General features: G+C 38.9%; 1 pseudogene; it reads right to left on the bottom strand.

The window, feature by feature from the left end:
- Positions 1-6,999: 6,999 nt before the first annotated feature.
- On the bottom strand, positions 7,000-9,695 carry LOC118854842 (annotated as a pseudogene).
- Positions 9,696-13,770: the final 4,075 nt, after the last annotated feature.

Genomic DNA, 13,770 nt, shown 5'->3' with positions numbered 1-13,770 from the left:
CTTTTCTAATTTAAATTTGGTAGATTCACTTAGACAAAATCTTTCGAATGATTATGGAATGAAAACTGACCATCTCAAGAATCAAAAAAAAAAGTCTATAGAATTTAGTGAAGGCATCAGCTTATAACAATGTGCTTCTCCAAACATCACAGGGTTCTCTTTTGGTAGACATTCAACTAACTACTTGGATTCCCATTACAGAAGGGGAAAATGATACATCATTTCCTGTATTAAAATTGATATGTGTATTACTCTGTCAAGCTATTTATGCATATATATATATGCATATACATACATGAGCATATGCCCTTATGCCCATATATGCATATGCATACATATATCCATATATATGTATGTGTACATAAAACCTAGTCAACCAAGGAAAAATCAGTTTGGTTTTTACAAATTCAGCATGTCATCAGAATTATGTATTTTGGGGAAGATTGCTAAAAAGTAATGCTGTTTTGATAGAATCCAAACTAACAGTAGCATAGAGAGGCCATGTGATGCAGTAGAACGAGTACTGTGTTGAACTTTTGCTCAGAAAACCTGGGCTTGAAGATCACTGCTGACATTAACTTTACATATGTGGGCCAGGCCAATGCCTCAGAGCCTCTGTTTCCTTATTTGTCAAGTGAGGAAGTTAGGCTAGATTATCTACGGTACTTTATCTCATAAGGTAGCTGGGAGGATCTAACGAGATAACATATTTAAGATTTTTTGCAAACTTTAAAGAATTCGATAAATGCTGACAGTTATAGCAAAGCAACAATTATAATTTTCTATCAGCAGAGAAAGAGGCAGAATACTTCAGCAGTTTTCCAGGAACAACCATGCACAACCTTTATGTTACTTAGGCGTATTTCCAACAGTAACAGACCTGATTATTGCACAGTGCTTCTACCTATATCATCCCATGGGTTCCTGGGTACCAGATTGAGCACTGGAAATTAAATCTACCAATCAATCAGAGTACCTTTTGTATGTTCCCATGTTGTAGTAGGTTGCAAAAAAAGGAAGAGTAAATTGTTCCCTGATGTTAGAATTGTATTACTGAAACCATATTTTTTATTCATCTTTTCACAGTTATTGCATTTGAAAATATCATCATCAAAGTCATTATTATCATCGTCCTCAACAGCAAGAAGAATTTATTATAAGTCTTCATAATGTGGCAGACATTAATAATTGTAGATGCAAAAAAGGAAAAAACAAACTAAAAAGCAAAACCAGAACAAAACAAAGCAAAAAACAAATCAGGAGAATCCTTACCCTTACAGATCCTACAATAAAAACAAGGAGGAGGTAATATGCAAAAAACTATGTTCATACATGATATATACATTGGAAATGGAGGTAATCCCAAAGGAAAGACTCTAGTGGTGAAAGAATACTAGGAATTAGGGCTTAGCAAAATTTATTTTTTTCAAATTTAATAGTATTTTATGTTTTTTTTCCTGCTGTTACATGTCAAGAAAATTTTAGCATTCATTTTTACAAGATTTTGAGTTTCAAATTTTCTCTCTCCCTCCCCATCCCTCTTCTGAAAATGGGAGGCAGTTTGACATAGCCTATAAGGTGCTATTATGTAAAAAATATTTCCATATTAGTCACAGTTATGAAAGAAGAAACAGATTTTTAAAATGAGAAAGAATAAAGTTAAGTGGGGAAAAGATGCTTCAATCTGCATTCAGAGTCTATCAGTTCTTTATCTGGATGTGGATAGCATTTTCCTTTGTGAGTGCCTTTTTACTCATCTTGGATCCTTGTGCTGAAGAAAGAGGAATTTAAACCGAGTCTTAAAGGAAGCCAGAAGAGCCAGGAGGCAGAGGCTAGGAGGGACAGGATTCTAGGCAAGGGGCAGAGACCCTGAGAAGGCAAGGAATGAGGGTCTAATAGAAGGTGACCTACAGTTTTAAAGGTTGAAGAGAGATCAAGTAGGATGAGTATTAAGAAAAGGCTATCAGATTCCACAATTAAGGGATGTCTGGTGAATTTAGAGAAAGCAATCCCAGTTTGAATAATTCAGGCAGAAACTAAGATTATGGGACATTTAGAAGAGGGCAAGGGAAGGAAATGGGGGCACCAAATGTAGACTGACTTCTCAGTCAGTTTAGCCATGAATGGGAAGAGAGATAGCACAAGATACCTAGCAGGGATAGATTGATCAAGTATGGGGTTCTTTTGGTTTTATTTAGTTTAGTTTAGTTTTTTAATGGGGAAGACATAGGTCTATTTGTAAACAGAGAGGGAAGTAGTCAGTAGATAGGGAGAAACTATAGAAGAGTGAAAGGGTAGATAGGGGAAAGGGCAACTTTCTGAAGACAAGAAATGACGCATGCATTGATGCATGCAGAGGGGGACGGACGGCCTTGGCATCTTTTTAGTGTAAAACATATGAAAGAAGGGTAGTAAAGGAAGACACCTACATTTAGTAATGTGAGATGAAGATCCATCCTGTTTCAGAATCCTGACCCAGAACTCCTATTTCCTTCTCCATGTCAGACCTGTGCTTTCTGCTATACCTGGTTTTGGTGTGGAGGCCTTTTCTCCCTTGCTCTGCCATTCAAGGTAAATCTTTCCTAAAACAAAATAGCTAATTTTGAAGGAAACCCTTCTTTCACCACAGCTATTCTATAGTATTAGATTTCAATGTGAAAGGGACCTTAGATGCCATGTATTCCAACCCCCTTCCTTTTAAAGGTAAGAAAACAGGTGAAATGATTTGCTCAGGTTTTTATAGCTAAATGTTAGAAGCAAGATTTGAACCTAGGTCTTGCTGACTCCAAATCTAGCATTCTCTACAATATGGACTGCTGCCTCTCAAATACACACTCCATCACTATTCAAGAGCCCATCACCTCTGAATCTTAAGCCATGAGACAGAAATTAGTCTTACTCTGTGACACCATCTTCTCAGCCAGTGGTTCACTTCCTATTACCTGATTTGTTTTCTAAATCCCCCACCTTCAAATAATAGCAGTGATAAAAAAACACTTATACTCCTGAGTATTTATCACTTGCCCAGGTCTTGAAAATCCCTAGTCATCATGGGGTTGTGTTTGTTTGTTTGTTTGTTTTCCCCCAGATATCTTCAGGAAATATCATCTGTCTCAATATTAACACAAGTAAAAATCAGGAGGCAGCTAGGTAGTGCAGTGGTTAGAGTACTGTGGTTAGAATCAAAAAAGAATCATCTTCATGAATTCAATGACAGCCCCTGGGCGAGTCACTTAACTCTGTTTGCCTCAGTTTCCTCATCTATGAAATGAGCCAGAGAAGGAAACAGCAAACCACTCTAGTATCTTTGCCAAGAAAATCCCAAATGGGGTCACAGAGAATGAGACATGACTGAAAAAATGACTGAAAAAATCAGAGTGGTCAAGCAGAAGAATTGCTAGGCTTGGAGTCAGAACTTTAAATCTCACATCTTATACTTTAGTAATTGTATGACTTATGAGCAAGCCAATTAACTTCTCTGACCCACTAGTTTCCCCATCAGTAGAAAGGGGATAATAACACCTGTAGCAATCACCTCGAAGGATTTTTATGAGGGCCAAATAATATACCCTATTAAAAGCACTTGGCCATCATTAAAGTCTTATAAAAATGTCAGTTATCACTATCAAATTATGGCCCTCCTGTCATGAGGCTGACATGCCTCAAATCCATTCTCTGGAATGACATATCTCTGACTGGTCATGTCAGAGCAGTGAATCCCCTCCATACTTCTCAGAAGGGAGCTAGGAAGGTGCCTACTACCATAACACAAGACTCAGACAAGTTAAGTGATATGCCTAGAGTAGCTGCTGATAAGCAGTAGAGCTAGAGCCAAAACCCAAGTTTTCAGACTGGAGTCACAGAATTTCTAGTAAACCATACTGTCTTAAACAACATTTAAAAAGGATAGAAATACAACTCACTTTCATGCAGAACACACTTTAAAACTATGTCTCTGGGAATAGAGAAAGCACAGAATAATGAGGCAACAAGGTGAAAGTTTTAGGGACACTGTATTTATCATTGTATTCATGAATTGGGAAAAAAACCAGAGAGGAAGCTGCAGTTCTGTTATCAATAAGGAAACCAAGTTATTCCGAAAGATACTCATAAAGCCGTACAAATTATAGACACAAGTATATTAAAATATAGGAAATGATGTTTTGTCTCACTCTATTGATAAAATATGTATCCTTAAGGAGAATGTAATTCAAATCTTTTAATGATTAAATGCTATGGTATATGTGTTTCCTTCCTGATTGGGGATATAAAGGTGACAAGTAGCAGCTCTTAAATCCTCAGAGAGGAGTGTGTTGCTTGTAATAGGAATGGAGGGGAGGCTGAGGAAATGTTCCAATTCAACTTTAAAACTTTGAGGCAGCAGACTTTGCTGCAATTGCCCATTATCCAAAGAATATAAAATGAAATGACTGCTGCCTATAGAGGTTGGAAGATTTTAAACTTTTCATCACTCTCCTCTGGCTTATCTTTCTTGAAGTAATTCAAGCTGGAGTTAGCCAACCAAGCCATCATTTACATTCCTGGAATCACTCAGAACATGCTCATGTATAATCAACATAATTCCTAAGAACATTTTAAAGACATAATGATACTGAATATTTTAAAGTAGATAGGTAATGCATAGAGTAATGTCTTAGCATATTATCACACCTCTCAACCCAGAGCCATAGGCCCTGAGACTTAATTATTTAAAGATTATAACAAGCCTCAGTCATAGATCAATGTTTTCTAGATGTGGAAGTTGATGCCCTAAGTAAAATAACTTATTCAAAGTCATATAGTACTGTACAAGATGTGACCATATGTCAAATTGATGTATCCAATCAGAAGAGACAGTGGGGTACAATGGAAAGAGTGCTGTACCTGGAGTCAGGTAGGAGGCCAGGTTCAAATCCTACTTCTGATACTCAGGTCCATAGGTTAGGGAGCTAGAAAGTACTTTCTCTAGTCCCACTCTCTGTGTTTTCTAGCTGTGTAACTATGGACAAGTCACTTAACCTTTCCGGAGTAATTTACACTATTGCTTTCCTCTCAAACCATTCAGCAACACCCATTAGTCAAATACCTATTTCTTTTCCTCCAACTCCCTTCCCTGTCATGATCTATTTCTCAGAAGACAGAAAGCATTATATCTATACCAATCATAAATATGTGATAGCAAATGTCGTTAGATTGTAGACAGCTATAGTCTATACCAAAATTGAATCCTGGTAAGAAGATATTGGAAAAAATCCAGATATTTTGGGAGGAAGTCAAATGGCACCTACTATGGAAGGTGAGACCTAAGTATTTGAGTCATAGGAATTGTGCGACAAGACTACTCGGTTACCATCAGCACAAAAAGGGAATTCAAGATAATAGCAAAGTAAGCATGGCTAATGGTGTCACAATGGCTGTCTATGTGCCTTTGCTGCTTTTCTCTGATTGGATTATCTTCCTGCTAGTGAACAAAAGCAAAAAGTGTGCTACAACTGCTGCAGGAAGATTGAGAGTGGCCAAAGCAGGAGCCCATCATTCATTCTTGAAGTTAAAGTTATAGAAGGGCCTATTAGGTATTTGGAACATTACTGAACCCTGAAAATTCTGCTATCTATAGCATCCAACCTCATCTTAGAAGTATATTAGAAGTATAGATAAATGAGAGGGAAAAGGACATCAAAGTATTTGTTCTTTGGACATAAGAAGAGGCCTTTCTTACCAAATAGCTCATAGACACAGCCACATATTAAGCCCACCTACAATCTTCTCTCCAGACATGGAATCCCCATCAATTAGCAGTTTAAAAAAAAGAGGGGCAAAACAGGAGGAATTCAAAGACTCTGTCTGTACAAAACTTTCAATTTGAGACCCAATTGGAGTTTTATATATAGAATAACTGTCTTTAAAAAATGTACAAGTCAGAACTACTCATCTCTACTTGAAATTCAATACTCTGAACAATTCTGGAGGCACATATAGTAAAAACTCTGAGTTGTTTTTCGTAGATCAGACCTATAATTTCAATTATATAGGGAATTCTCTCTACCAGGACAGATCTACATTTTTTTTTAAAAGTTGTCAACGGCACAAAGAGATTGAATGACTTACCCTGGGTCGCACAACTACTACGTGTCAGAGCTACTTCTTACATTCAGGTCTTCTAACTCTGAGACTGACTATGCTACAGTGATATGCCAAGTTCAAATCCTGTTTTAACTTTTATTAAATCTTTCATTCTCTTTGACTTCCCTCCCTCCAGCTTCTCATTCTTTTGTTGACTTTCCCCTCCATATCCCTACTTCCATTAAAACCCTCCATTAATTCCTCTTTGCCACAGTAATATTTTCATTATCAACATTAAATCAGATCTCTTTTAATCTCCAGAACACTTCTGAATTACCCATAATACTCCTCTTAAACCTTAGGTTTCTTCCATTGGATTTTTTTTTTCATTTCTTCCATATGTTCTTTTTCTGCTTCCAAGTCTTTTTTTCATGATTTCATTATATCTAGACTTAAAATAATTTTACATTCTTTTCAAGTCTCAGTTTAACCCTTTCTTCTCCAGGAAACTAATCTTTATTAGATGAAAGTGAGGCATACATTATTCCTTCCAAAACTCTCTGATCCAATGAATTCTTTTTTCCCTTTGGGCAATTCTTTCTCCATTATATCTTAGTATGAAGAAAGGAGATGATCATAGATTTAGAATTAGAAGGCACCTTAGGAGTCATTTATTTTACTCCCCTCATTTTATAGATAAGGAACCTGAGACCTAAAGAAGATTAGTGACTTGCTCAAGATCACACAGTAAGGAGCAGCAATACAAGGATTTGAACCAAGGGCCTCTAATGCTTTTTTTCTATTGCACTATACTATTTGCAATGTTCTTGTTGGTTTTGTATTCTTTTTTTATGTCAACATGATATAGACTTTTCATTACTGCAGATGAATGTTACATTTCAGGGATTGCATGCCCTGAGGGGGTCAGGGCTGTGACTAGGGCTGGCAGTAGTCTCCCTGAGGCATGTAGCTTCCCTCATTTTTTTGGTCACCATCTTTCTGGTCTCTAAAATAACCTCCATAGGTCCCCTGCTTATGGTCAAAGACATGTTTGTTGTTTTTTACCAAGCTACCCAGCTTTTTTGCTAATTGCTGGGCTGTGGGCTCAGTGAGGTGCCTCACCACTGTCTGCGTTGGCTCACCTCAAGAAGCCATAAGTTCCTCACTAATGATCTTCTTACTGATTACAAGTGAACAGTGGGCAGATCCAGCTGGAACGCATCAAATAATGTCTCCATGCTAACAGAGTTGTAGATACTGCTGAGGTAAAATGATAGGTATACAATGACTCTTCTTCAATCTTTCTAACTAGCATGTTGTGGACTTTGTTAGTCTCAGAGAACAGATCCCCGACTTTGCTATTTATCTTCTCATTAAAGAATAAAGCTGTGGCAGGTCTTCCAGTCACCTATCTTCATGGCTTTAGGAACTGCTACTACATGTTCCCTCCATGACTCAGGTAGGTGGAGCAAGGGTTGCCAATTGCCCACCTGCAGTTGGTGATGGAAGTTTGCTGATCATGTATCTCCAGGCATCACTTTCATGGACCACCATGCATGGGATCTCCAGGCAAGACACATACCAAATAAGCACATTCAAGCAGCTCTGGGTTTATATGCAAGTGGAAGGGCACCTAGTGTCATTGATCCCCCTTCTTCTGATCCTGCTTCTACTTCTGCCTCAGCAACTCCATAGAATGGTCATTGGACTGAATGTCTAGGAAGGTTAACAGGTTCTAGTAGAAGGCACAGATGCCCAACTGTACCATGGCACAATAATAAAGGATCTACATAGGAGGGTCTGCATGATGGATATTGTCCTGCAGATAGCTCATGAGCAAGAGGTTCTGAGACTGAGACCAGTGAGAGTGAAGGTCATGGTGGTAGATGTGGCAGAGGATTGCATGTGTTGGAATTTGATCTGTCTGATCTTGACATATATGTACTTATACAGCCTTCCTATCAGCACAGATGAATCCTTTCTCTCAATTTTAGCCTAGTCTTTCTCTGATTTTGAGGACCCTTCAGGAGGAGTAAGCTGATACCAAAGAGCCTGATAGTCAAACTTGTAGCAGGTATAGAGTACATGATGAAGGTGGATATGGCAGATCTCCTTTGTTGTTCCTTTGACCTCCAGGCAGCTCTGAACATGCTCAGTAATGGCACAAACATGGGCTTCATGCTCCACATATTCTTGGGAATGAGGATCTGTTTTATGCATAATCTTGGTAAACTCTTTATTCATTCTTTCCACCAGTTAGTATATAGCCATGAACAATGTGGCTGCTTTAAGCTATGGGTTCTTAGTCTTTTTCTGGATATTCTCTCCAACAAAGACATTGGAGTCTGCAAACAAACAATATGCCCATCAATTCACCGATGCAGTCTAAGCACTTCTGCCATATCTCTGACTTTATGTATATGGCCAGGTTGGGGTTATAATCAAAGAGGAAAAAAATGATGTTGAATTTGATCTTAATAGCCACTCTTTCCCCCACATTATTTTCTGCTGTGATCTGAACCAGAAGTCACAGCAGCTCAATTTGGGCTGCACGATCATTACTCTCTGGTCACAAGCTTGCAGAATGTCATTCATTCATCTTCTTGGCCACAGTTGCATGGGTATTTTCTTGGCAATCCTTGGCAGACATTTCAGGCTTGACAGGTGATGACCCACCTTAAAAGCTTTCCTACACCCTGCTTTCATTCTCCTCCTCATCATCATCTAGGAGCTTGGATTTTCAGTCATACTTTTTCTTGGCTTTGTCCCCTTGCTTCTTCCCTGCAGTCTTTTTTGTCTGTGGTGCTTTCTCTTTTTTAAGGAATTTGGAAGCCAACAAGGTATACTTTCTGGCATTCTCCTCTGAGGCACAATCTCCAGAAATGGAATCTGAACCCCATTTTTCATCATCATCTGAATCCTCGAGTCCTTCTTTTCATCCTCTATCTTGTTAATGACGTTGTGTCTTTCCCCAGACGGTGCCTCAGACTTTTTCTTCAGGAAACTTGTAACAATGAGACCATCCTCATCTCATCCTCATCTGAAGAACCTTCTGAGTGCCCCTCATTTTTCTCAGCATTTTCTTCTGTAGACTAGTCAGCTTATAGTTGGTGATCAGGGCTTCATAATTCCAACCAATTATAGATTATAGTTATGTCTTCTCATGCAAGGCACTCAGATCCTTTGTGTTGTTCTTGTTTATATTCTCTCTCTCTCTCTCTCTCTCTCTCTCTCTCTCTCTCTCTCTCTCTCTCTCTCTCTCTCTCTCCCTAGTTGTCCTGCTATAGCTCTTTGAAATAATCCTCCAGATCAGCCAGGATGCAGATGTAGAATCAGGGAATACCTGCTTTGTTGACAGTGTTCTTGGCCTTCCTAAATGCCTTACCTGAGAACTCAAATTCCTCAAGACATGTAGTGACATCCTGAATTTTCATGGCATTCTTGATGGACTGGATAATGTTGATCATCTCCTCAAACCTTTTGTCCTTGGCACTTCAAACAATATACTTAGTGTCCTCCTCCTCTTCACTCAGCAGCAATGGCTGTTTGCTATAGTTGCTCCCTACTGTTTTGGCTGCCAGCTTCTCCCTAGATAGGGAAAATTTGGATTTGCTGTTTGAGCCAGTGGTGAAAAATTATGATGCAGAGAAGGGAGCTCAGGAAGCAATAGGCTGGGTGGGACATAAACATGGGCCACATCAGGTGGTAGGAAGATTGCCTTACAGAGACATAAAAGTATTTAAATCTGTAACTTATCAGCCAAATATACATAAGAAAGTTATTTACATATCTGATCTTCAGTTTAATAACCTCTAAAATGGGAATAGTAATATCTGTGTTGCTTAACTTTCAGGACTCCTTGTGGAGATCAAATGATATAGCAAATATGAAAATATTTGGAACTATAAAGTGATAGTACTATTATTATTGTCTACATAGGGTTTACTTCAAGATAGACCCCATGCCATTTGTACTCTATAAAAATACTTACTGGGGGGGGAGGAGCCAAGACAGTGGCTGGAAAGCAGGAACTTGCGTGAGCTCCCCCCAGGTCCCTCCAAAAACCTATAAAAAATGGCTGTGAACAAATTCTAGAGCTGCAGAACCCACAGAATAGCAGAGGGAAGCAGGGCTCCAGCCCAGGACAGACTGGAGGGTCACTGGGTAAAGTCTATCCCATGGAGCTGAGAGCTGAGGGGAGCAGAGCCCAGTGTGGGCTGCATCCAGACCAACCAGACCGGGAGCCAGGTGGAACAGGCCCTAGCGCCCTGAATCAGTGAGCTGTGGCAGTTACCAGACTTCTCAACCCACAAATACCAAACACAACAGAGAAGGTTAGTGGGAAAAGCTGCGGGGAGTAAAAGAAGCTTGCGGTTCTGCCACCGCTCCAGGGGCAGCGGAGGTGGGGCAGCTCTGAGGACAGAACTACAGCTGCAGTTGCTTCTGACCCCAGACCCACCTGGTGGGAGGAATTAAGTGGCAGATCAGAGCAAGAGTGCAGAGCCTGTTTAAGATCTGAGTCTGATCTGGTTTGGCGGTTCTTGGGGGACAAGAAGCACTGGTGTGGCAGAGCTTGCTGTGTAGAAATAGCTCTGAAAGCAACAGCACAAGCCCTCAAGCTTGGAACAAAGTACTCTCTACTCTGCAAGCAGCCATACCCCAATGAAAAACTCAAGGGTCAAGTAAGTTGGCTGGGAACATGGCCAGGCAGTGAAAACGGACTTAGATTCAGACTTAGACTTTTGGAATCTTTCTTTGGTGACAAAGAAGACCAAAACATACAGCCAGAAGAAGTCAACAAAGTCAAAGATCCCACATCAAAAGCCTCCAAGAAAAACATGACCTGGCCTCAGGCCATGGAAGAGTTCAAAAAGGATTTGGAAAAGCAAGTTAGAGAAGTAGAGGAAAAATTGGGAAGAGAAATGAGAGTGATGCAGGAAGCCATGAAAAACAAGTCAATGACTTGCTAAAGGAGACCCAAAAAATACTGAAGAAAATAACACCTTAAAAAATAGACTAACTCAAATGTCAAAAGAGCTCCAAAAAGCCAAGGAGGAGAAGACTGCCTTGAAAGGCAGAATTAGCCAAATGGAAAAGGAGGTCCAAAAGACCACTGAAGAAAATACTACTTTAAAAATTAGATTGGAGCAAGTGGAAGCTAGTGACTATATGAGAAATCAAGACATTACAAAACAGAACCAAAGGAATGAAAAAATGGAAGACAATGTGAAATATTTCATCGGAAAAACCACTGACCTGGAAAACAAATCCAGCAGAGATAATTTAAAAATTATTGGACTACCTGGAAGTCATTATCAAAAAAAGAGCCTAGATATCATCTTTCAAGAAATTATCAAGGAGAACTGCCCTGATATTTTAGAGCCAGAGGGTAAAATAGAAATTGAAAGAATCCACCGATACCCTCCTCACAAAGACCCCAAAAAGAAAACTCCTAGGAATATTGTTGCCAAATTCCAGAGCTCCCAGATCAAGGAGAAAATAATGCAAGAGAGAGACAGAGAGAGAGAGGGCACAGGGTGAGTTGAATATGAAGGGATGATATCTAAAAAAAATAAAATCAAATTGAGGGATGAGAGAGGAACATATTAAGAGAGGGAGAAAGGGATAGATAGAATGAGGTAAATTATCTCACACAAAATTGGCAAGAGAAAGCAGTTCTGTTAGGAGGGTAGAGAGGACAGGTGAGGGAGAATGAGTGAATCTTGCTCTCATTGGAATTGATCTGAGGAGGGAATAACATACACACTCAATTGGGTATCTTACCCCACAGGAAAGAAGGAGGAAGGAGATAAAAAGGGGGGACAATAGAAGAGAGGGCAGATAGGGTGAGGAGGTAATAGAAAGCAAACACTTTTGAAAAGGGACAGGGTCAAGGGAGAAAATTGGATAAAGGGGATAGGATAGGAAGGAGCAAAATATAGTCTTTCACAACATAAGTATTGTGGAAGGGTTTTGCATAATGATACACATGTGGCCTATGTTGAATTGCTTGTCTTGTTAGGGAGGGTGGGTGGGGAGGGAAGAGGGGAGAGAATTTGAAACTCAAAGTTTTAAAAGCAGATGTCCAAAAAAAAGTTTTTGCATGCAAATAGGAAGTAAGATATACAGGCAATGGAGCATAAAAATCTATCTTGTCCTACAAGAAAGTAAGGGAAAAGGGGATGGGGGCGGAGTGGGGTGACAGAAGGGAGGGTTGACTGGGGAACAGGGCAATCAGAATATATGTCATCTTAGGGTGGGGGTGGGGTAAAAATGGGGAGAAAATTTGTAATTCAAACTGTTGTGAAAATTAATGCTGAAAACTATAAATATTAAATAAATAAAAAATACTTACCAAAAGTTTTTTTTTTGTATTATTTGTACACATATATTTATGGCAGCACAATTCGTGGTGGAAAAGAACTAGAAACAAAGTGAGTCCCTATCATTTGAAGAAAGGCTGAACAAATTGTGGTACATGAATATAGTGGAATATTATTGAACCCTAAGCAAAGATGACTATAAAGGATTCAGAAGATCTTAAGAGGGTTTGTACGGACTAATGCAGAGTGAAATGAAGAGAACCCAGAGGGAAATTTATAATTCAGTACAGTTCATAATACAAAACAGAACAACCATGAAAGATTTAGAACTCTGATCGACACAATGGCCAAACATAATTTCAAAAAAGTGATGAGACATGCCTCCTGAAACTTGGCATAGCTGTGATGAATGAATGAATGAATGAATGAATAAAAATTATTATGTACTGACTCTGTGTCAAACACTATACTAATTGCTAGAGATATCATTGAAGCTACTAAACAGGTAAAAAGTGTGAGACGGCAGGATCAACAGTTATTTAGCAAAGTAACGATAACAGTTGCATGCAAGCTGTTAATGGAGAATATTTTCAACATCTTGATAAGTATTATTAGGCTACTGAACAAATCAGAGCCCAGGGCTATACTTTCTTCTGAGATGTATTCCTTTTTCAGGGTGACACATTTCAAATATACATTTTTATCATCGGAGCATCTCTTATCTCAAACTTGAAAGTTGCCAATGAAAAATACATGTCTAACACCCCTAAAACTGTCCTTCAGATAAAACTATGTCACCAACTATGATAAATGTGAATTAGAAGAAAAAGAGTTTCTACAGCCAATTGACCCATCTCATCAAGTTAGTGACAATATCTGACTTATAGATCTCTGTGGAAAACGTGGTGCCATTTCACAAGACCTCACTGGGTCAAAAAGTAATCATTGTTGGAAAGAATTATTGCTCAGTTAATTGGCCAACACATTAGATTGTCATCACCAACAAATCTTTGACATTATGAGCAAGAAGATAGATTTCTGTTTGGACCCATGATCTAAACCAGAGAGATCTATCTGTCCTTTTTTTCTAAATCCCCACAGCATTTATGACAAGTACCTTACAATTTAGTAGCTGTTTTTATACCATGCTGTGATATTTTTTGAAAATTTCTCATTTATGTGTCTTGTTTCCCTAAGTTTTTCACCATGTCAGTGACCACAATGGACACTATTCTCTGTAGCACTTTGCAGAAAGTTACATATAAAGAGATACTTAATGAGCTTTTGTATGATTGCTGTATTATTCTTAGCGGTCATAGGTCTTCTTGCTTGAAGTGTCCCTCCACTCCATTCCATCATTCACTCAGCTGTCAAATTAATTTTC

The sequence above is a fragment of the Trichosurus vulpecula genome, chromosome 6 (assembly GCF_011100635.1).
Source record: "Trichosurus vulpecula isolate mTriVul1 chromosome 6, mTriVul1.pri, whole genome shotgun sequence".
In the NCBI taxonomy this organism is placed as follows: Eukaryota; Metazoa; Chordata; class Mammalia; order Diprotodontia; family Phalangeridae; genus Trichosurus; species Trichosurus vulpecula.
This window is presented reverse-complemented; position numbering and strand designations above follow the sequence as displayed.